This window comes from Piliocolobus tephrosceles, chromosome 1, assembly GCF_002776525.5.
Source record: "Piliocolobus tephrosceles isolate RC106 chromosome 1, ASM277652v3, whole genome shotgun sequence".
Taxonomy (NCBI): domain Eukaryota; kingdom Metazoa; phylum Chordata; class Mammalia; order Primates; family Cercopithecidae; genus Piliocolobus; species Piliocolobus tephrosceles.
In genome coordinates this window covers 185835658-185858751 of record NC_045434.1, presented here as the reverse complement: position 1 = coordinate 185858751, position 23094 = coordinate 185835658, and the positions used below count along the sequence as shown (strand labels likewise).

At 52.2% G+C, this 23094-nt stretch overlaps 1 long non-coding RNA gene across 1 annotated transcript in view; it reads left to right on the top strand.

The window, feature by feature from the left end:
• Nucleotides 1-22726, top strand: part of LOC113225082 — a 106140-nt gene extending 83414 nt beyond the window's left edge. Inside the window, exon 3 of the long non-coding RNA XR_003309706.1 lies at nt 22340-22726. This is a non-coding gene — a long non-coding RNA (uncharacterized LOC113225082). The remainder of the gene's footprint in view (nt 1-22339) is intronic.
• Nucleotides 22727-23094: the final 368 nt, after the last annotated feature.

Genomic DNA, 23094 nt, shown 5'->3' with positions numbered 1-23094 from the left:
CCTCAGCACAGCTGTCCCCACCTCAGCCCAACTGTCCTCACCTCAGCCCCGCTGTCCCCACCTCAGCCCCGCTGTCCCTTCACCTCAACCCAGCTGTTCCCACCTAACCCCAGCGGCTTCTCCACATGAGCTTCGCCACTCTCTCACATCCACCCACCTGTTCCCCCGTCAGTTCAGGGGTTTCCTGTGCCCACCAGCTCTTCCCTTTATTATGCCAGTGGCCCCGCTCTTGCCCCAGGCCAGGCGCTCCCGCCCCTTTGCTCAGCTGCTCTCCCCCAGCAGCAGCCCAGCTCATCCTCCTCAGGTCCGCCTCGGTGCTGCCTTCCACATCTCCGCAGCTCTTCTCCCCTCACCCCAGCCCAGCTGTCCCCAGCGTCACATCAGTCACGCTGTCCCGTCGCCAGAGCTTCTCCCCTTACATGGGCACCCTCTCAGTGAAAAGACTTTATTGGGTTCCCCCCGGCAGCTTCTCTGGCATTGCTAGAGGGTGACCCCTGCTCCACCTGCACTTTCCTCAACATGGGGCCAGGGTCCTGGCTTGTGGAGTCATACCTGGCTCTTCCCTGAGAGGGACAGGGTATGGGGAGGAAGCAGCCAAGACTGGAAGGAAAAAGGAAGGTTCAGGCATCCCTGTCCCCTAGAGACAGGAGGCACCCCAGCATCGTCCCCAATCCTTCTTGAAGCTGGGAGCAGGGTGTACCTGGTACGACCCCATTCCCGGAGCAGCAGCAGACTCATCTACAGCGCTTATCATATGCCCCTCGCTGGTCTAAGCACTTTACACATAGAAACACAAATCTTCACAACAACCTTTGGCTGTAGGTTCTGTTATTAGCCCCAGTTTGCAGATGAGGGAGCCCAGGCATTCCACAGTCACACAACTCCAGATAGGAGAGGCGCCCCCCAACATCTCCTGCCCGATCGCTACAGGAGCAACTCCTGGAATCATCTTCTCCACCCTCATCGGAACCCTCAGAGGAGAAAAGACAGATCTTGATTAAATATGCAAATTCAAGCAGATGGCGGAGCTGGGTGATGGACGGGCTGTCAGGAGAGCATGTCACCATGAGATATGTGTCTGTGTGATTAGTGTGGGGACACTGTGTGGGGGAGGGGCCTAGGGCTGTGTTACTGCCTCTGGCGAGTCTGATGGGGGTGTGGGAGAGGGGTGGAGGAGGGAATGCGGTGACTTTCCACCACAAGGCAGCCAGGATCTCCCTGTGGCCAGCTCACCAGGCCTGTCCTGGCCTCTCTCAGCCAGGATGTTAATTCCACCAGGTCAGGGCTGGAACAGGAGGGTATTAGTTAGTATAATCTGTACCTGTATCTCTGCTCTTGCCATCGGCCAAACAATAAAAGACACAATATTTACACAACTTACCGGGGGAAGCAATATTGGGCCATTGATTTTGTGTCCCTTGGATTTTCACGGTCTAAACCTTAATGGTTTTTAATCATAAAATATTAGTGCTGCAGGGCACTTAGCACTGGCACCTCGCTGGTGAGGGATGACCTCCTTCCCTTCGTGGCTCCAAGGGGAGCGCCCCATGAAGGCGGGGCCAATATCCCCCTGCACACACACCCAGGGCAGCAGAGCCTCCCACGTGCCTGCTGTGGAGTTGGCCCAGGCCTGGGCACAGCATGGGAGCCCCTGGAGGACAGGGCATCCTACTGATCAGTCCCCCCCCGTTCTAGAGGCACTAGGCCCTCAAAACTGATCTGCCTTCATCAGGACTTCTTAAAATAAAAGCTTCTGCCTTTGTTTCTCTCCCTCAGATACATTTTTCACCCCATGTCTGCTTGAGGACCCCATCCCCCTGTCCTGTCTCCTAGGTGGGGTGCTGCACAAGGATCAGACCAGCTTCTGTTCATTTCTGTATCTTTGGCACCTGGCAAAGCGCCTGGAACAGTATTGGTGCTCAGTATTGGTTGAATGAATGAGTAGATGTGTCAGACTCTAAAGGCAGGTTTCAAAAAGGAATTTTCCACTGACTCATTCATTCATTCAACAAATAGTTATTGATCATCTACTATGTGCCTGATCTGAGAGATGAATCAGACCCAGGTCCTGCCCTCGCTACACTAGATGCTGTACAGGGGACATCCCGTATGCTAGGTCCCGGTGGGAGCTAAGGGATGGGCTCAGGGAGGGGATACTGGAGGATGAGATAGAAAGGGCTTTTCAGCAGGGAGTCTGAGCCTCCTGAATGAAGCTCAGCCTCCTCAGGGGACCACTTTGAAGGCCCAAACTCGTGAGGTATGGAGCTGTGAACAGATCACATGTCTCAGCCCCCTCTCATCCCAACCAGGGAGGGCGTCCTGGAAGGGGCTTCCTTGAAGAATAAGGTTTGGACGTTGTGAGTGTGTGTGTGTGAGCGGGAGGTCCTGCTGGCTCTCTGGGAGAGGCTGCTTCCCGTGGGGCCGAGGAAGACATGGGTGGGAGGTGATTGTTGCTGTTGTTTATTTGTACTGAAAATGAACACATTGCCTACCCCACCCAGCTTCCCCCATCCCCAGCGCCTGCGGGGAAGTCAATAGCAATGGATTACACAGCCAGGGGAAGGCTGAGAGCACAATTGGAAGAAAGATAAAGATAATTAAAACTAATTCCAACTGTTCCCAGAGAAATCAATTTCATAACTTCAGTGTGTCCCTAAACTTGTTCCTGAGGCTCTGCAGCACTGAGCACAGGGCATGTGTTTGAGTGTGCGATGTGCAGACACAAGTGTGTGTGTACACAGATGCTTGTAATGCGTGCGTGCATGTATATGGCTTCATGCACATGTGTGCGTGTTTGTATGTGCATTTGCATACTTTGTGTATGTTGGGGGGACACACAGGTGTGTTGGGCAGCAATTCCGCTAGGTCTCCATGTGGTACCAGCTTATGGCGTAACCTTTGATTCTGGGCGAGGAGGGATGGAAAGGGTAAGAGAGTTAGCGTAGGGTTAGGTTACCCTTCCCTATACCAAGGGCTTAGATGCCACCTGTCTAGTCCAACTCCCCCTTATACACATGGGAAGACTGAGGCCTGGAGAGGGGAGGCTTGCCATGGGTCACGCAGCAGGTGAGATGCAGCATTGGAATGAGAATGCTAGTCTCCTGGGTTTCCTCTACTCTAAGGACTTACTGGCCACTGGGACAAGGACAGCCTGGGTGCAAGGAGTGGTAGATCTGATTTTATATGTCTGGGAGCTCCCACGTGAACAACCCCTTAATTTTCTAATTTCGTCATTCTTCTAACATAGGCTGAGAACCTGCTGTATGTCAGGCCCTGTGGGTTCTCTAGCTTGTCTGGGGGACTGGGGGTTGTCATAGCTGGCTCTGAGAGAGGCTGGTTCCTCTGGGGGAGAGGGCTGCTTGGCTGTGGGGACTGGTGGATGGTGACCTCGCCTAGTCCCTTATGGGGAAGTCTCTGAGGCAGTGTTCAGGACAGAGCCCTAAGAAGCATGGGTTGCCAAATGGTCTGCCCTGGCTGAGGTTGGTTCTGTCGGCATTGCTGTCACAGCTGGTGACTTCTCACAGGGACCTCGTGGTTCGCCTCTCAGGGACTTCCTGGTGTAGCCAGGAGTCCTGCTCACGCCCCACAACCCCTTGGTGAGTGTTCCTTGGGCAGCGTCTGATATGTCTCTGAGTTTCCCAGGACCTGGCACAGACCCCAACACACAGTAGGTCCTTCTCCAGCACAGGACGGGCACACAAATTAGTGAACCTTTGAGGACTGAAGTGATCCCCTCCAGAAAACCAAGCCAGGAAGTTCATCACTCTAAATGAACGGTTCCCTCTACCTACCTGTGCCTGTGTCCTCGACTTTTAAATGGGGCACTATTATCCACATGGCAGCTTCAGTGAGTGTGAGACGAGGAAGCATAGCACTTCGTTTCCCCTTCTTATAGGCCCTGAGCTTTTCCCTTTGTTTTCCCTTCTTCTAGCGACTTTGTTTTCCTTTCTAATAGGCCCTGAGCTTCCTTGAGGAGGGTCACTCCATGAGCAAGGAGCCACGGAACAGCTCATGGCCATACAGCTGCCTGGAAGTGGGGGGTGGATGAGTTGACCCTCCCAGCGCCTCCAGGCAAGGTGTTTGGGCACTCCATCCTTGGTCCAGCCTTCCATGGTGGGCCTGGGAGTGGGGATCCCAGAAGGCTCTTGGGCGGTGCATCAGTTCTTGCGGTGCCCCGGATGACCTCTGGATGGCAGCATTGGCGAGCAGGAGCCAGATGGGAGCTGATGGAGGGGGCTGGGCTGGGCCCGTGGGCTAAGACTACAGGCCCTGTCCTTGCGCCCCCACCCTGTCCCGTGGTCTGAGAGCAGAACGTGGGTGGGGGTGGGGTGAGGGAAGAAGGCACCTTGGGAATTCCTGGACTGGGGAGTGAGGCTGGTCCCTTCTCTACCTGAGATGGTCCGTCTGAGAGCTGGATTTCCAGCTGTTGAATCTGGAAGTCAACAGCTGGGCAGGACACTGTGGCTGGAATCTCTTCTCTCAAATACCCTCACACCCTGAGGAGCGGGACCTCCAGGGGTGTGGGCGTGAGGGTGTCTCTGGCAGCAGGGCAGTGGACACCCATATGGCCAGGATGCCCAGCAACCCCAGTGTGGGGAACCCACCTTCTGCTTTGCTCTACCCTTCTCAGCATCCCCTCCTCTCTCTCCCTTTCCCCAGGAAGTGGGAGAGGAGCAGATGGGAGCTGTCAGCAGCTCGTTAGGGTTACAGATGGGGTGCTGGGGCTGGAGAGGGAAGAGGGGAGTTGGAGGGGGCAGAGTTCTTGGCCAGGTCCCTGTGGAGTCCCAGGCAGGGCCCACTGTGGGAGGGCACTCTCGTCTTTCCTTCTCAGTTCTTTTCCAATCTGGGCAGAGGCTTGGGAGAAATCCCAGGCTCTCCTGGCGGCTGCATCTGTTAGTAATCTGGAGGTGAGATGGGGGTCAGGGGGCTGAGAAGCTTGCAGGCATCCTTTGTTTTTTCCAGGGCCTGGCCTGCTGGTGCGGGCTGGATGGCAGCACCCCTCCTCACCCCTGTCATTCCAGGGCAGCTCTCAACTTCCCTGGGAGGCTGGGGATAGATTTGATATAGGGTGGGAACTTACAGCACCCCCAGATCACAAGGGAGAGGGGACTCAAGACCATATTTGGTCTGCAGGTGCTCTGGGGAGGAAACAGTGGGTGGGTCTAGACTGTGGGGCCCTGAGCCACCTGCCATGGCCCCAGGTGCTGGGGGAGGCAGCCGTTTATACAAGGAGGATGTTTGGGACAGGTCACTGAGCCCTGACTGCCCAGCTAGCCTCTGGTGTCTTGGCCACAAAGCACTGAAGCAGCTGCACGGTGCAGTACCTCAGTGCTGCAGTGCTGCAGTGACACAGGAGGCCTGAGTGTGGCTGTCTGGTCTGCTACCAACTCCCAGTGACCTTCACCAACTCACTCTCTCTCTCTCAGCCTTAATTTCACCATCTGATCAATAATAACAATAATAACAATAACAATAGTAATAATGGCTCCCTTCCATTGAACACTTACACAAGATACAACTTTTTATGTGGATAATCTTATTTAATGCTCACAACCCCTCTATGGAGAAATGAAGACTCAAAGGGGGTGAGTGACTTGGCCACGATCACACACCAACGGGCAAGAACTGAGACCCAGTGCTGTCTGAAGTCAAGGCCTCACTCCTCCCCTGTCCTTTCCATCCGGCTGTCTGCTCTTTCTCTGGTGAGTGGGGGCAGAGGGCTGACACACCTTTTGGTTTTTTTTTTTTTTGAGATGGAGTTTTGTTCTTGTTGCCCAGGCTGGAGTGCAATGACATGATCTCGGCTCACTGCAACCTCTGCCTCCCGGGTTCCAGCGATTCTCCTGCCTCAGCCTCCCGAGTAGCTGGGATGACAGGCACGCGCCACCACACCTGGCTAATTATGTATTTTAAGTAGAGACAGAGTTTCTCCATGTTGTTCAGGCTGGTCTTGAACTCCTGACTTCAGATGATCCGCCCGCCTCGGCCTCCCAAAGTGCTGGGATTACAGGCGTGAGCCACCACGCCGGCCCCAAAACTCCTTTCCTAATGTCTCTCCAGGAGGCTTAAGAGTGGATGAGTGGAAGAGGGGTTATCGTATACTTCTAGATTTAGCCAATAAAAATCCAGGATGCCTAGTTAAATTTGAACGACAAATGACAAGTTTATAAGAGTATTCCATGCAATAGTTAAGATATACCTACACTAAAGAATTACTTATTGTTTATTGGCAACCCTGGTCAGTAGGATGCATTGCATTGTGCATTTACTAATTTCCAGGAATCGTGCTGGAGATTGGGAGATGAAGGCTGGGTGGAAGAGAGCAGAGATGTGTGTGGGACACACCCAAGCTTTGCCACTCACTTTGCTAGGGCTGCCTCTTCGGGCTCGGTTTCTTCATCTGTCAGATGGGAAGAAAGACCTCCTCCTCTGCCCTCCTAAGGGATGGTATAAACATCCAACACCCAGTTAGTTGTGAGCGTCTGAATAATCCAGACAGCCTTGCCAGGATGAGCCCTGGTGTGGTTACTGGTGGGTGCCAGCCTGAACCTAGCCCTGTCTCCACCTCCTGGGCACCCACTGGTGAGCCTCCTTGCCCACCATCACCCCCAGCTCCACAGAGGCCCACAGGGGCAGGCTGGTGTCCATGAAGGGTTCTCACTTACGATTCACAGGAAATTAGTAATCACTTAAACCTCCTGAGTGCAGGGGAGCCCTGGTCAGTGACAGGCCCAAGCAGCCTGTGTTTACAGCTCAGTGCCACCATTGTCCAGCTGGAGGAGCCCCTCACTTCTTAGGGCCTCAGTTTTCTCAACTGTGGTGTGGGCGAAAAGGATGGACGTCTCCGAAGTCATTGTGAGAGTGCAGAGAGATGGCAGACAGTAGACCCTCAGAACATGCTGGCTCTGCCCTGTCCCCAGCTTTATCTCATGGCCAGGGACTCAGATCACGTAACCAACAACCGGGGCCCAACTCACTTGTCACCTTCATCTGCTGCAGATGGATGACAGGGTGGATAATCCGTATTTTGTGGTGGTCTTGGCTGAGGCTTGTCTGCTGGGGTAAGTGACAGGGACACTCACATGTGCTCTCAATAGCTGGGCACAGATCCACACGCATTCAGCCCACACACGAGATACACACACCCACACAGATAGGAGGCTCCTCTAACACATCTCCCCTCGACCCTCCCCTGACTGAGCTTCGCCTTTTCTCTGTGAAACACACAGCCTGACGTCCACCCCACGCAGACCTTGCCATCCACAAAGCTGCTCTCGAATGCACCAGCCTGCGGGCCTCTGCTCCCTCAGGCTGAGTTACGGGCTTACGAAGAGTCGGTTGTATTTGTTTCCAAATTGGTTTATACCGCTAGCCCTTGTTATTGAAATTCTACAATTTAATTAAATAATAAGTACATCACAATACTGTGAGCACACAAAAAGTTGTTTCTATAAAATGAAATCGAAGTCTTTAGAAAGACTCTATAAAGGTGAATTGCTTTAAAAAATTGCTGTCAAATTAGGTGTGGATAAGCAACTCTAAGAGAAGGTTGGGAACAAAATGGTGAAGATCTAGATGTGGTGCTCATATCACTTTACAAGAGTCTTTTTACCTTCTTGCTCCACTTTAGAGAAATTGAAATTGGAAATAGAGGATGAAGTGTTGTGGGTTTGGTTTACCCAAGAAAGAGGACACAGCGCCAATCATTAGAACCACAGGCAAATGAAAGACTTTGTCCTGCTTTAGAGAAAATTCAAAAGGCAAACAAAGTATATGCTTTTTGAAATAAAATGTTGATGTTGTGTATTTTCTTATGATTTCCCCCAGAACCGATATTTAGGATTATCCTGCTACCCAAACTAATGGTATTAGTTTAACCAGAAGGCTTTTTCTGTCAGTACACATCAGTACATACACACACACACACACACACACACACAGAGTCACACACCCTCATAAGCATATCCATGTACACACATTCACACATACGTACCCCTGCACATATACGACCCTACACACACGTATATACACATGAACACATGCACTCACCCAAACCACATACTCACACACAGACACATGGGTACAGACATTCTCACACTCCCAGGCTCACACATGTCTACTCAGAGGCACACCTGCCCGTCCGTAACTCACACATACCTGAGTGCAAACGTGCATACATACACAAGCTGAACACTTTTCCCCCTGCAAGAACAGCCAAGGCAATAAGCAGAGGCTGGTTTTTAATCAGAAATTCACCCTTTGGTGTTTTTCCTCCCCTTGGCACGCTGGGGGACTGGGGAGGACGATGAGGGGGGAGGAGGGAGGCCGGGGAGGGAGCCGGTGGGAGGAGTCAGGCCTGGGGCTAGATTCATCTAGCTGGCACCCGGCTGGGGAGACATGTGGCTGCTGCAGGTGAGCTGGGTTTGAGCTGCATTATTGAGTGTCCTGCTCCACTTTTATCTAAAATGTAGTGAGCACTGGCTGAGAAGGTGGCCTTTTGGGAGGGCCAGGGGGGTGGTGCGGGGAGGGACTCCCGAAAAAAAGGAAGGGGATGCAATCCCAGCTACTCAGGAGGCTGGGGCAGGAGAACTGCGTGAACCCCGTAGGCAGAGGTTGCAGAGAGCCGACATCGCGCCGTTGCACTCCAGCCTGGGCCTGGGCGACAGTGCGAGACTCTGTCTCAAAAAAAAAAAAAAAAAAAAAAAAAAAGAAAGAAAAAAAAGAAGGGGAGCAGGCTTTGTGGGGATTCAGGGCTGGGCTGGCCTATTCGGCCCAGCTTTCCCTTGCTAGGTCTGAGGAGATCCATCTGAGATTTTCTGATGTGGGGCTTCTAGACCCGCATCAGATCTCTGGGCGCTAGCTCAGACCTGCTGCATCTGAATCTCTGTGAATCAGGTTAAGGAATCTGCATTTCTAAACTTCCCTTAGTACTCTGATAAGCAGCCAGGTTTGGGCACCTTAGTGGAGAATATCGCACTTCCATGGAAAGACTTCTTTCTTTGGGGGTCCCCAGAGAGGTGCTGTCTCCCTGGTATCCTTCAGACCCTGTGTGCTCTTGGCCAGGAGTGGGGAGCTTTCTAAGAAAAGGGTAGAGAGTCCTGCAGTTCTGGGAGCTGGAGGTAATCTCATACTTGGGTCCTTTAGTTTCTAAAAGGGAAGACAGAGACCTGCAGGAAACAGGACTTGCTCAAGGTCATCAGAGAGTCGATGGAGTTGCTGGGATTTGAGTCTGAGCTATCTGATTCCAAAGCTCATATTTTGTATATCAGTCAGGACAGGTCAGATTGTATGTTGCCTTAACAAACATATCCAAGTCTCTGTGGCTTAAAACAAAAAAGATTTATTTCTTGTTTCTGCAACGTGTCCAGCAAGGGTCAGCAGAAGCTCTGCTCATCTTAGTCACTCATGACCTGGCTTGCCTTTTGTCAGTTTTGGGGCAGAGGGAACAAGCACTCAGAAGGGTGCATTGGCACTGAAATGCTCTGGCCCAGAAGCGACCACACCACTCTGTTCCCAGTCATTGGTCAGAACTAGCTGCATGCCTTGCTATCAACTATGGGAAGTGAATCTCACCATCCGCCAGGAAGGGGCAGAATTGGAAATATTAGGTGCATTGCACCGGTCACGTCCAGTCTCTGCCAACTGCACGTGACTCTGGAGTCCAGGAGCCCCACTATGTCCCTGATGGGAGCTGTCTAGAGGAGCCAGCCTGGGGCAGCCTTCCCCTCCCCTCTTCAAGTCAGTGCCAGCCTCTCCAGCTCTGTCTCTCTCTTCTCCCTTCCCCGCTCATCTCCTCTTAGGCCCACCTTCTCCATTTTATGCTCCAATCCAGGGGTTTTAGGTTCCAGTCCTGGCTTTGCCTCTAACCCATTGTGCAGGGTGACGCAGGATAGGTCTTTTCTCATCTGGTGGACCTCAGTTTGCCCATCTGTATGCTGGGACTCTCTGCCTCTGAATCTTGGCCCCCACTGCTTCTGTGGAAAGCGTTTCTGGAGGCCGCTGCTTGTTGAGACAACAGACCTAGGGGAACAGACTTTATTTTTCCTCCTTTCCTGTCCCTGTTTTAGAAGATCCCACATATGTTGGGCCTGAAGGCATCCTACGCGTCCTGGGAGCTGAAGGGGCTGCTGCTTCTGCCAGGAAAATTTCTTCTTGAAGGTGGGGAGCTCTCCCCAGAATGAGGCCAGGCCAAACCTGTTCCCTCTCCTCCTCCTCATTTCCATGGGGGTGGGGGCAGGTCCCAAGGCAGCCAGCAGGGGAGCCTTGGCCAGTGCATCAGACTAGCAGCTGGGCAGAGAATCCTGGCAGCTCCCCTCTCCCATTCACCTGGAGACAGCCCGAGAAGTGAGCTTCATATCTTGAAGGGTTTAGATTTGATGTCTGAAAAGGGCTTCCTGGCAGAGGCAGTGGCTGCACGGGGGAGTGGAGGACAAGGGAGTCTTTTCTGATATGGATTTAATTTTTAATTAGCCTACAAAGCTTAAACATTTCTTACATTTTTAAAATTTGTTTTTAATGTTACAAAAATAATACATTCTCACTATAAAAACAACACACAGAAGTGTGTAGAGAACAGAGTGAGTGTTCCTCCCTCCCCCAAGCCCATCCTCCAGGGGCAACCAGAGTCGGCGGCGGCGGCTCGGTGTGTGTTCTTCCAGGCCTTTCTCCACATACATACAAATGAGGCCAGAAGATTTTAGGATCCATCTTTATAAAAATGGGATCATGTTTTTGTTTATACATAGAGTTCTGCAAATCACTCACCCACTTACCCATCCACCCACGCACCCACCAATTCACTCATTCATTCACCCACCCACCCACCTACCCACCACTCCCCCACTCCCCCACCCACTCACTTACTCTCTTTCCCCCTCCCTGCAGCTAACCCCGTCGCCCACTCACCCATTCACATTTGAGACGTGCACTGGGCCCCTGCTGTGTCTGACCCTGTGCTGGTCCCTAGGGCTCTTCTGTGGGCCTCCCTCCCTGGATTCCCTGGCTTAGCTGAGCCGGGGGGCACTGCTATTTCTTCCTTAGTACTGGCTGTATGCCCGATGATTTCCTGCATGTTTCTAATCATTCTAGTGCTACCTGGATTAAATGCCACCTCCTCCAGGGAGCCTTCCCTGGGTGGGGGTGAGTGGTGGTCTTTCTCTTGCTGCTGTGAACTCCTCTGCTCTTTTCACTCCCCTATGTACCCCCTTCAGAGCGATGACCTGTTTGTACCTCCCACCTCCAAGCAGACTGTAAACAGCTCCCTGAAGACAAAGATTGGGGTCAGGTTCAAATCCGTACCTCCCATTTCTAGCGCATGGAAGACGCTGACTCCAAAAATGAGTGCAGCTTCCCGCTAGCCCCATACAGACTCAGGACTCAGGTGGTCTCAGAACCTTGTCAGAGAGAGTGGTGAGTTTCTGCATCTCCTTGTCATAGTGTGAACATCTTTTTGGATGGGAAACTCACCACCACACACATAACCCTTTCCTGTCTGCTAGGAAAGCCTTCCTTGCAAGGAGCCAAAGTCTGTCCCTGATACTGGAAATCACATCCAGTCAGCTCAGGATGGTCCCTGGATGCCGGCCAACCAGCTCACCCCACCTTTTACAGATGAAGGCATTGCATCCAGAGAGGTTGAGTGACTTGCTCAAAGTCACACAGCAAGTGAATAGAGGATTGGAATTCCGGCTCCTCTCCCCACCAAAGGTCCTGGTTCTGACCTCTGGGCCTCACTGACCCGTGGGCTTCCTTTGTCTCAGGGATTGGATGACTGAGGCCCTGACGTGGGAACCGTTCCCATCCTGACCACCCCTCTCCAGACTGTTTGTGTGTCTGTCCCTGGGGCAGAGCTGACTGGCCTTGAAAGGCTGCAGTTCGGCCCCACCCCCCTTGCCTCCTCCTTCTCCAGCTCCTCTCATTTTTCCTCTGAAAGGAAAGAATTAATAGAAAATGTAAGTGAGCAATCTCGCGGACGAGGCGGGTTTTCATTATTTGCGGCTGGGGAAGGCAGGCTGGGGCGAGGATCCCAGTGAAGCATGGATTCTGCCAGGAGCCTCGGGAGATAATTGAGCGGCGGCGGCAGAGGCGGCGGGCACCGGGTGGGTGCAGGCTCGGGAGCTGTATTATCATTAGAATTTACATGACACATTAGCCAGAAGTGGCAGCGTTCATCTTTCTAACCAAATCTCATTTACCAAATGAGCAGCCGACACTTGTTTTATCAGCTGGCTCCTTCTCCACGCGGCTTTCTGCGCAGAGCACTCCCAGTGGGCTGCTGTCCCTCTGGGCGTAAGAAGGAGAGGCTACCGGCAGTTACTGAGTTCCCCCTGTGTGCCAGACCCTTGTTTACATGTTATTGAATCCTCCTAATTCTGCCTACCCTCATAATTCCGGGTAGGCAGTGTTAGTCTGCCCATTTATGGGGAGGAAAACTGAGGCTTAGAGAGGTAAGGCTATGCTTTAGTTTTCCACTGTTCTAGCAATAATAATAGTAAACTTAAAAGGGGGGACTCTGAAGCCAGACTTCCTGGTTTTGAATCTTGGCTCTTCCACTTGACAGCTGTGTGGTCTTGGGCAAGTTACTTTACCTCTCTGGATCGCCCTGTCCTCAACTGCAAAATGGTATTAATAATCATGCCTGTATCAGGGCTATGGTGAGTTCCACATACAGCACTGAGAGCAGAGTAACGAACATTGAGGGGGCGTAAACCCAATGAGCACCTTGACATGTATTAGTCGTTACTGTGATTCTTTTCACAGCTTGCATTTATTGCGCCCTGTCTAGGTGTGTTGTGTTACACATTCCATTCAAGACAGCATCTGATCTTCTCAACAACACAGCGCTTTTTCTGTTGAGAGACCTGAGGCTCAGAGAGGTGAATTGGCTGGCCCAAGGTCACTCAGCTCCTGAGTGGTAAAACTTTTTCCTGAGCTGGAATCAGGTCTTTTTGAGACCAAGACCGGTGTCCTTCTGAGGGAGTTTTCCTTCAGAGAAGGATGGCGAAGTCCCTGATGCTCCTCCCTGAACTGCTCCCCTCAGCTCTCCCTCTGGCCCCTCCTCTCTGCCCCCAGGGACCTGTGGAGGTGGGGGTGGGGGATGGTGGCTACTTCTGCCCCAGGAATGTCTTCTGCTGAGCACATCACTCTTGCCAGGGAGGTGGGGAGGGCTAACAACGGGAACCCCTGATTGAACACCTACTACGCTTTGGGCCCTGGGGTGAGACAGAGATGAATGAGATGCAGCCTCCAATGACAACACAAAGGGTATCACCGGATAGAACATGATTAATTGCAGAAGGAGCTGCACAGACAACAGCCAGGGCTGGAGTTTGCAGGCAGAGAGCCCTGCTCTGAACAGGGAGCCAGAGGAGCCTCAGGGCGGTGACCAAGCACTTGTTCATTCATTCAGCAGATATTCATTGAGTGCCCACTATGTGCCGAGTTTTTTTCTAGGTGCTTGGAGCTATCACTAAGAAAAAGCCTTTGCTTGTCTTAAAAAAGTCTTTGTTCACCTGGAGTTTAAAATCCCATGGGATGACAATGAAGCTAATTTCAGTTGGTAAATGCTCTGAAGACAATAGAGCCGGGCACGGTGGCTCAAGCCTGTAATCCCAGCACTTTGGGAGGCCGAGACGGGCGGATCACGAGGTCAGGAGATCGAGACCATCCTGGCTAACACGGTGAAACCCCGTCTCTACTAAAAATACAAAAACTAGCCGGGCGAGGTGGCAGGCGCCTGTAGTCCCAGCTACTCAGGAGGCTGAGGCAGGAGAATGGCGTAAACCCGGGAGGCGGAGCTTGCAGTGAGCCGTCGAGCTGAGCCCCGGCAACCGCACCCCAACCGGGGCTACAGGGCGGAACCCCCCCTCAAAAAAAAAAAAAAAAAAAAAGACAATGGAAAAGGCTGGTGGGGCAGAGGGACTGGGGAGGCCTTGTTAGATGTCGAAGTCAGAGGAGGCTTCCCAGAGGAGGTAGCATTTGATCAGTGACTTGCAGCCGGAGGAGCCAGCCATCTAGGCAGGGGAGACAGTGTGGGGGCATGGCTGGAGGGTGCTGTGTGAGGGGAGGGGAGAAGGAGATGAGGTGGGAGTAGGGACCCTACCTCTTTTCTGAGCAGCATTGTTCCTCTCCAGGTTGGCCTCTTTGCGTGTCTTTGTCTCCGTTGCCAATGTCCTTTTCTGCTTGAAGGTCTTGTGGATGCACCCTGAGGGGCACAGCCAGCTCCTGGAGCCAGGGTTTCCTCGTCCCCATCACCACCCTCTGGCCTCACGTGCTGCTGCTTTCTTGGCTCTGCACTCCAGACTTCAGGCTCTTCACACCACTGTGCCTTTGCCCAAGCTATGCCTTCCATTTGGAATTCCTCTCTGTTTCAGCTTGGCAAACTCCTGCTCCTCCTTCTAGACACAGCTAAAACGACACCTTCTCAGAGAGGGTTGACACCTCCTCCTCTGAGTCCTTGTATCCCGAGGCTTTCTCTGTTAGAGCACAGGACACATTGCAGTAAAACCACTGTTTCCCGGAGGTGGGCCCTACTCATCAGAGTCTGTTGATGAGTCCAAGAAGGAGGTCCCTTTTTGGTCTATGGCTCTTTAACTGCTGAGGGGACTCCTGGCTGGGGTTGCAGCTGTCACCTTTGGGATCTCTCTCTGACTGTCTCTGAGGCTGAAGGGGGAAGAAAGAGAATTTGCTCTCTTGGTTTCCTCCTCTCCCCCATGGGGAGGTACCCGACATACTGACCTAGGCTGGGGGTGGAGCAGCCCCCTGGCTTGGGAGTTTGCACTTCTGTGCGCCAGGAAATGAGTTGGAGATGCTCTGTCAAGCACAAGATATAAATTGCAGGCAGTTTTTAAACGTTTGGAGAGATTGCTTTTTGAGTGGCAACCTGCATCTGTGCATATCGGAGGGGGCGGGGCAGGGCTTCATTTACTTTTCCCTATTCTCTCTCCTCCCTGGGGCTCAGTCTCTTCTTGACCAGGCAGGACCCTGGCTCAGGTCTGGGGTAAGAGGTAGAGGGCTCTGGGTACCATGGGGCCTGCTTGGAGGGGTTCCCCAGGCCCAGCCTCTGACCTCCTTCAGAGCTGAGCGAGGGGTCGGCAGGCCCTGGCCAAGAAGTCAGTGGACAGGCTGGCAGACAGATAACAGGCTTACCTGCTGGTGGGCAGTGTCCCTATCCCCACTCCTGGCTCTCAAACAAGATAGGCTCAGGGCCCTTGCTTTCAATACCTTTCTGCTAGACCGACTTTCACGGCATTTGATTCGACTGCATTTTCTTCTGTTTTAGCCACACTCATCAAATCCCAGAGAGGCCCCAGCTCAGCCTAGATGTTCTCATTTTCTAGACCTTCTGGGGCCTTAGGCTGGGCCTCTGTGTCTGGTTGTGCAGGCTACTGAGGCTTGGGGTTAACAGGAGATAATCTGTCAACCAGGATGATTGCAACGAGGCCCACTGCTGACCCCAGAGGCAATTATTCATTTGTTTCTTTGTTCATTCATTCATTTATATAAGAAATGTGTTTGAGTGTTTACTCAATACTAGGTATGGCTCAGGAGCCTGGGAATAGAGGGGTGAATTAACTGCAGTAGGATCTGCCGTCATGGAGTTTACACAGGAATTTGTTCCCGAGCTTCAGTTCAGCTTTCTCATTGTTTCGCTGTGACAGGAACCGTGCTCCCCCCATGGGGAGGTTTGAGGAATCAGACCGAAAGGCTATAAAAGCCCTGTGAGGCTCAGGGAGGACTTTGTAGGTGAGAACCACGCCCTGCTTCTGGTGTTGCCCTTGTTAGCCCTGCACCCTAAGGAAGCTTCCTGAACTTTCTGTGCCTCAGTTGTAAACGGAGAGTGATAGTAATGAGGTATGGACGTGGAGGGTTGTGGGGGGATTGAATGGGAGCCATGCCTGGCACAGGGTGAGGGCCACGGGGTGTTTGCTACCCTTTCCCCCTGTGGTGTACAGAGGTGGGCAGCAGCCAGGTGGGGCATTCCATGAAGGCAGGGCCATATCTGCCCCGCTCACCATCAACTCCCAGGCCCCAGCTCAGGGCCTGGCACACAGTAGGCATTCGGTAAGTGATAAAGGCACGCCCGTCCCAGTAAGTGAGTAAAGGGCATGAGATGCTCTGCTTGAGGAAAGACCGAGCTCTGTTCTCAGGGAGCCCCAGCCCGAGGGAAGGAGTCCTGTGTGAGGGGAGCTGTGTTCCAACCCCGGAAAAGCCCCGGTCTGAGGAGAGACATGGCAGAAACTTCTGGTCCCAATTCTCTCATTCTGACTTCCCGGGTGGATCACCCCTGACCTCTCTTGGAACCCAGTCCCAATCCTAGCACAAAGCTGAGTGAGGACTTCCAAGTCAGCCCTGGTGGGCTGGTGCTCCAGGCCCCTCCCTGCCCATCCCTTCCCCTCCCTGCCCATCCTCCCTGCCCATCCCTGCCCCTCCTTGCCCATCCTCCCTGCTCATCCTTGTGCCCTGTGTTCCTGTTGGCTCCCTCAAGCTATTCTCACAGGCCTCAGCAGCTTCTCCCAGACAAGACCCCTGTCCCTGCTCCTGGGGACATGAGGGCCCCATCCCGGGAGGAGGACAGGGGAAGCAGAGCTTCCTGGGCAGGGGTCAAGGATTTGTGGTCAAACCCATAGGGAATCAGTTTGCTGGGAGGTTGAGGGTTGCTTCCAACCCCAGGAAGGCTTTGGGCCATGCCATGGTCTCTGCTCAGGTGGCCCTGCAGTCACGTCCCCTCACAGAAAACCACCCCGGGAGGTGGACTCAGCTGGACACAGGGCAGGGGGCCCTTGAAGGGTAGGGGCCTCCTGGGCAGGCATGGAGCTGGGTTGAGGGCATAGGCCATGCAATTCCCCCTCCCCACCTGGAAGAGGGAGCTGCCAGCTCCTCCGCAGCAGTCAGAAGGGCTCCCAGAGGACCTGGCCTCCCCAGCACGCTTGGAGAGCTGGTTACGGTTTGAGTTAATGCTCCTTAGAAGGAGCCGATGGGTCCCTCCGGGGCCTTTCGGGAGATTACAGATCGCATTCAAACCAATCCACCCTGGAGAGGAAGAGGGAGAGGGGAGGCAAGTGCACTAAATCAGCCATCTGAGCCCAGGGAACCAGGAAACCTGGACAGGGCTGGAGGCAGCACTAGAATAGTAGTAAGGCAAACACTTCCAGAGAGCAAACTGTGTGCTAGCCCTGGTCCTAGTAATCTAAGGGATTAGCCCCACCTCGGCCTATCAGGCAGGTGCTATTATCACACCTGTTTGACAGATGAGGAAATAGACTCCAAGAGAGGTTAAGCCACTTACATAAGGTCACAGGGCCACCAAGTGGGGCATCAGGGATTCGAAGCCAGGCAGCCTGGCACCCCAGCAGCACTGCTTACCACGGTGCCGCAAGGTGGAGCAGCACCTGGCGCTACATCAGGAAGTGGATACAACCAGGAGCTGGCGCTGATGTTGAGACCTGGCTGAAGCTGTGTGGACAGGCGCTGGCCGCAGCTCATGCCTGCAGAGAACACTCCCTATCCTTCTTTGTGTCCAGTGGGCTTGTAGGGGAGACCTGGAGCTCACATTCCTGGGATGCCTTCTTCTCGGAGTCTCAAGGTATAGGGGGTCTGAGAGATGGTCCACCTTTACCACTCCTGGCTCTCCCTGCCTGGAGGTTGACCACTCGCTCGCGCTGAGGCCCAGGACAGAGTCTGCTTCTCCGATATTTTGGGAGGAGATATTCAGGTCTGGGCTGTGCTCTGCTCTGAGGGGGCTGGTGGGAGAGGGTTGGGCTTGCGGGGAAAGTTCTAAGGGGCTGGTATTTGCAAGGGCATTTGCATCAGGAATAGCACATGCTCAGTCATGCGTAGCCCTATCTCCTACCGCCGGGCCAAGGGAGATCTCGATCTGACCTCAAGCTGGCTGTGGGATATGACAAAAGTTCCTAACCCGGAGCTGGAGGGAGGGTGGGTGGGTGTGGCTCCAAAACAGTGAGAAGCCACTATCCTGAGAGACCAAGGAGCCTTCTCTAGCCCTCCTGTTCCCTGGAGTCTCAGGTACCTGAAGTCCCAGGCCACTTTCTTGCTTAAACATTTTCAGTGATTTGTAATTGCCTGCAGAATAAAGCTCAGTTTGGGCTCCATCTGAATTCCAAAGTTCCTTCATCTTAGTCTTTTGTGGCTAGTCAGGGTACAAGGAGTCTCAAGAGAAGAGCTGGGACGGGGCTGGGAATGTGCAGCCTCCCAGGGCCCCATGACAGTGTCGCTGTGGAGGTATTCAAGGTTACATTGTTACCTCTCCTGGACACACACCTGCTCAGGGCCTGGCCAGAGGGGCTGGCTCATTTGCATGGTTCATTAGGGGATGAGTCCCGTCCTTTCTTCCCTTACTGACTGGGCTTCAGAGTCCCTTTCTCTGTACTTTTGGCTGCCTTCTCCCACAGAATCCTGGATTTGGCAGGGTAACTGATACAATGAAAAATGGCAAATTGCAACTTCAGGATGTAAACAAAATGCAACATTATTTGTGTCTCCCACTGTGGTTTTGCATTTTATCCTCATTGCTTATTGGTTCACTTTCACGTAAGAAGTCCATTAAAAAGTCACTTTTAGGCATAAAATAGGTTTCAATTACAAAATAAGGATGTACAGTCCCAGACAATAATACACATTTCAGATCTGATTTAATGTCAAATCTTTTCCCTCTTGTGGAGGGAATCTGGCTTGTGGTCAGAAGAGCTGACAGATTATAGGGGACAGGGCATGCTGTAACTGAGCCTTCCAGGGCTGGGGAAGGGGATGGAGGAAGGGAGGAGGGCAGTAAACTTCCTTTCTCGTTCAGTCTTGGGTGCTGACTGACGATACACATCTCTATCCGTTTCCCCTCAGCTTCCACGTCTCTAATGAACCCTCTCCACACAGACTCTTGCTGTTGAGTCCCAGTTCTTCCTGGAAGTCTCCTTGGCCAGGACTCAAAGTGGTCCCGAGCTATTCGCTTTCTGGGCTCTGGCAGTGAGCACACAGCCTTTGTCCCCTCATGCACTGGGCATGCAGACACCCCTAGGGCAGCTGCTTCTCCTCTGCCATAGTCTCTTGCCTATGGTAGGAGTTAGACCCCAGGATGGAGTCTTGGTCAGGCCCCACACTTCAGTAGGCAGTGTCTGTTGCATCTTGGTGCCTTCGTGGAAACTTCTTTTTGAACTCCCCACGCGTTACATGTGCCAGAGGAGAGTTCTGCCTCCTGCCTACGACTGAGAGGGTTGGCAACAGGGTGTCCAGAACCAGCCATGTACAGCTGCCTGTGGGGCCCCCCTCAGCCGTTCCCTGCACACTGGCCATCAGGCAATAAGACTGATAGGAAATTGCCAATCTGAGTAAACTATAGAATATTGAATCCCAGCTCTATCCCTAACCTTGGTGGATGTTGTGGCTTCTTCATGCTTCAGTTTTGTCATCTGTGAAATGAGCACACTAGTACTTACCTCATAGATCGTTGAGAAGAATAGATGAGACAACCAAAAATACTTCGAGCAAGGTGCTTGGCACACAGTAAATATCAATAAGTAACAATTTATTATTTCTCTTATTATCTACATACTCTGGAATTTGGGGGGAAGTGGGGGAATGGTAAGAGCATGGGGTATGGAATTTGGAGCAAGACAGGTCTGGTTAGACTCTGGCTCAAGTTTTGTGACTGACCAAATTACTAACCTTCTCTGAGCCTCAGTTTCCACAGCTATAGAATAGGGCTGTCACTGCCTCATTTTGCCTCAGGGCTGTTGTGGGGATTTATTGAGAAAAAGTCGATAATGCTCCGGACTCAGAATTTAGTTTGTACTAGGCAATTGATAAAGCGCAGCCATTGTATCCTATTACTGACCGGAGACAGGGTTTTCCCAGAGCTCTAGGAGGTGCCGGTCCTCACTGATGCCCCTTTAAATCAGCCACTCTGCCCTGATTTATCTGTGCCACGTTAATCACCACGGAAACAGTGGAGGGACCCAGATATGACTGAGAAGCCCTTGATTGAGAATTACTGCACCTCACAGGCAGGAATCTCTCCTCCGCTGCCCTTGTCCTGGTGTTGCATGGTGGAATGCAGCTCTCCATTGTCGAGAGCTGAGAGCTCAGCCTCAAATTAAATGCAAACAGATGGATATCTCTCATCTGTGTTTTATTCCGACTCTCCAAGCCATCCTGGAGAACAGGGGAGTGGCATCTCGGGCCTGCCTTGCTAATGAGCAGGTTCATTTTTCCGTACCCTCTTCTTGCCATAAAAAGAGAAGAATTGCTTTTTCTGTTTGGCAAGCCAGTATCAATATTTCCAGAGTGATATGACAAATAAAATAACCCCAGGCTTTATGAATCTTCTGGTAGCTTGGGTGAGACTGTGGGAGGATTGCTGGGGGTGTGGTTCCCCTCCTCCCTGGTCTCACCCCCTACCCATGCAGAGCAACCCAGAGAGTCAAGCTGGGTTAGAGACCCACAGGTGGAAATGCCCCTTGGAAACGCATGGAGGTCCAGACAGAAGGTGGATGTGCCCAAGTTCACAGGACAGAGCTGGCACTAGAAACAGGCTTCCCATCTCCCTGTTCCATACTTTCCCGCTAAATTGAGATTTTCAAACTTTTAAAAAGTTACAGAATCAGACCAGGCGCAGTGGCTCACGCCTGCAATCCCAGCACTTTGGGAGGCCGAGGTGGGTGGATTACGAGGTCAAGAGATCGAGACTACCCTGGCCAACATGGTGAAACCACGGCTCTACTAAAAATACAAAAAATTAGCTGGGCATGGTGGTACGCACCTATAGTCCCAGCTACTCAGGAGGCTGAGGCAGGGGAATCACTTGAACCTGTGTGGAGGTTGCAGTGCCCCGAGATGGCGCCACTGCACTCCAGCCTGGCAACAGAGCTAGACTCTGTCTCAAAAAAACCCCAAAAAACAAAAAAACCAAACCAAACCAAAACCAAAACAAACAAACAAAAAACTTATGGAATTGAATACAGAACTCAACATAGAAAACAGATAAAGTGGAGATGCTCTGGTTGAAGTATGTTTGGCAGAAGGGCAGGAGCTCAGTCTAGTGGCCTCCCACACCCTGGTTGGACCTTGAAACTGATTCAAAGAACCTAGGGTTCTATGGCACCCAGTTAAAAAAATTCTGCAGATACTCAACATCTGCATTTGGGGAAGAACATTTGGAGGTTTGGACTCTAGTCTTTTTGAAATGAACCAGAATTTTGGGATGCTGCTTTGTTGCCTCTCCTTTGACTGTGAGCATTGGCTAAGAAAGGACAGGGTCAGGTGCAGTGGCTCATGCCTATAATCCAGCACTTTGGGAGGCCGAGGTTGGCAGATCTCCCGAGGTCAGGGGTTAGAGACTAGCCTGGTCAGCATGATGAAATTCTGTTTCTACTAAAAAAAAAAAAAAATACAAAAACATTGGCTGGGGTGGTGCATGCCTGTAGTACCAGCTGCTAGGGAGGCTGAGGCAAGGATAATTGCTCAAGTCCAGGAGGCGGAGGTTGCAGTGAGCCGAGATCGCACCACTGTACTCGTCTGGGTGACAGAGCAGGACTCCATCTCGAAAGAAAGAAAGGAAGGAAGGAAGGAAGGAAAGGGAAGCTGCCCTTCAGTTTCAGAAGAAAGGGTCAAGAAGAGACCAAGCCTCTGAGTGGGATGGAATCTTCTTCTGGGGCCTGACTTCTCTCTAGCTGGGTAGGGTCACCATGTCCTTTTGGTGAGCAGTAGGAGCCAGTCTGTGAGGGACTGCCTCCCCTTCTCTGGATCCTGGAAGGGAAAGGACTCCTGGGTTCTCAGCCCTGGGCTGTTGGGGGCAGCTGTGTGTCCGTTGGGAAGGCAATTCACTGGGCTAAGCTAAGCCTGCTCACCTCTGAAACAGGCACAACATGACCTGGGTTGTTGTAAGATTCAGTGAGTGAAAGGGCATGCAGGTGACTGACCAAGTTCCTGGTTCATAAGAAGTGCCCTAGGCCGGGCGCGGTGGCTCAAGCCTGTAATCCCAGCACTTTGGGAGGCCGAGACGGGCGGATCACGAGGTCAGGAGATCGAGACCATCCTGGCTAACACGGTGAAACCCCGTCTCTACTAAAAAAATATAAAAACTAGCCGGGTGCAGTGGCGGGCGCCTGTAGTCCCAGCTACACGGGAGGCTGAGGCAGGAGAATGGCGTGAACCCGGGAGGTGGAGCTTGCAGTGAGTGGAGATCCCGCCACTGCACTCCAGCCTGGGCGACAGAGCGAGACTCCGTCTCAAAAAAAAAAAAAAAAAAAAAAAAAAAAAAAAAAAAAAAAAAAGAAGTGCTCTATAATTGTTAGTCCTTAACTTCATGTTTTCATTTTTTATTCAACAGATGTTGATTTGAAGCCCTGGGCCCTGGGCTGGTTGCTAAGGCTACGGAGCTGGCTGGAAGGATTGCTGGTTGGAAGAGGTGGGGCTGCACAGGGTTCCTGGCCCTGCTGCTCCTACCTGTGCTGATGCCCTCCCTCCTTTGTCCACAGCCCCTTCTCACCAGAGCAAAAAGGGATTACGGAGCGCATTGGTTTTTCAAATCGTTTTTTCTTTTTTCTTTTTTTTTTTTTTTTAAAGCAAGAAGCTGTTTGTAAAAATAAGTAATAATGATGGAATTCTTACTATGGCCTGAGAACAATTTTAGCTCCCAACAATCCTGTGATTCTACCATTATGTCCATTTTGCAGCTGAAGCAATTGAGAAAAGGAGGTTAAATAATGTTCCTAATGTCGGCTGTACTACATGGTGACTCACACCTATAATCCCAGCACTTTGAGAGACCAAGGTGGGTGGATCACCTGAGGTCAGGAGTTCGAGACCAGTCTGACGAACATGGTGAAACCCCATCTCTACTAAATTCAAAAAATTAGCTGGGTGTGGTGGCGTATGCCTGTTATCCTAGCTACTCGGGAGGCTGAGGCAGGAGAGTCGCTTGAACCTGGGAGGCAGAGATTGCAGTGAGGTGAGATTGCGCCACTGCACTCCAGCCTGGGCAACAAGAGCAAAACTCCACCTCAAAAAAACCCCCAAAAAACCAGGAAACAAAACAAACAAACAAAGTCATAGAGCTTATGTAAAATTCTGATACATGAGGAG